We start from the raw sequence: 1356 nt of genomic DNA on the forward strand, positions 1-1356 counted from the left end.
TGTTGGGCAAGGCACCGTGGGCACCCGTGTTTGGCTGCTCCGGTGACTTACGTGTCTCCTTGCAGACTCAGGATCTCCCAGCCTCTCTAAGGACCTCCCCAGACTACACTGCCCCACAGCACAGCTGTCTGGGGCTCCCTGTCTCCCAGCACCCCCTTCTGGGTAACTCAGGGCAGCCAACTTGAAACCAAACATGCTTCCCAGAGCAGACTGGGGCTGCAGGTGCTTGCCTTTTCTTCCTTCAGAGTCAAAATCTCACCCTGCGTCCTCCGACCTGAGAACCCATTTCAGGGTTCTCCGTCTCCCACTTCAGGTTCAACCCCCTCACGATTCCTAGTCTTTCAAAGAACTCTCTTGGGCTGGGGTGGGGGATGGGTGTGACTTCGAAGGGCAGCACAGGGGAGATCTTTGTGGTGATCAACAGTTCTGTATCTTGTTTGTGGTGGTGGTTCCACGAATCTTACACAGGTGATAAAATGACACGGAACTACACACACACACACACACACACACACACACACACACACAGCACCAATGCCAGTTTCCCAGTTTTGATACTATACTGTAATTATGGAAGATGCAACCATTGGGGGGAACTGGGTGAAGGATACTCAGATTTCTCTGGACTATCTTTGCAACTCCCTATAAGTCTACAGTTATTGCAAAACAAAAAGTTAAATAAAAGTGTCTTCTTTAAGCAAGAAAACATTTTAAAAAGTGCTTCAAATTGGGGTGTTTGTGATGGGTGGGTCCTCTGAAGCACTGTGCGGTCATGCCTGGGTTTACCTGTGATGCCCTCTCTCCAGCTCTCTGGATCCTGGTGTCACCCTTCATTAGTCACCCTCTCCAAGGCCTTGACATCCCCCCTCTCGAGTACATGTTTGAAAGAGAAGCTTGCAGAGGGCAATGCTTACCAACGAAAGCATCGTTGGTGGTACCATGGGACTTGTAACGCCCGGTGGGAGCTCTAACAGGCAGCGGGAGTCAGGTGGGTACCCCTATCCCCCGCAGTTGCGAACGTGGCCCCAGCTTCCGCCTCTCCCATCAGAGGTCCCCCTGACTGTAGCCCATTTTCCTTCCCAGTGAGGAGCGGGAGAGGGGATTGAGGGGCAGTGGCAGTGCTGTGGGGACTCCGTTTCCCTTCTTGTCATTGTTTTCCTTTTATTTCAGTTAGAGGCACACGCACACACACTGCACTCACACACACAAGCTGCGGTACCAACGTCATCCACTGGAGAGTCTCTGAGCTGCAGGGTGGGCGGGGCAGGGTGTGTGGCTGCTCCTTCTCGTCTCTGGGCCCAGGAGGCCAGGGTGGTGCTGTGCTTGGGGACCCAGTGTCACACGGGGGGTGGAGAC

Source organism: Lagenorhynchus albirostris, chromosome 13, assembly GCF_949774975.1.
Source record: "Lagenorhynchus albirostris chromosome 13, mLagAlb1.1, whole genome shotgun sequence".
NCBI classification, from domain to species: Eukaryota; Metazoa; Chordata; class Mammalia; order Artiodactyla; family Delphinidae; genus Lagenorhynchus; species Lagenorhynchus albirostris.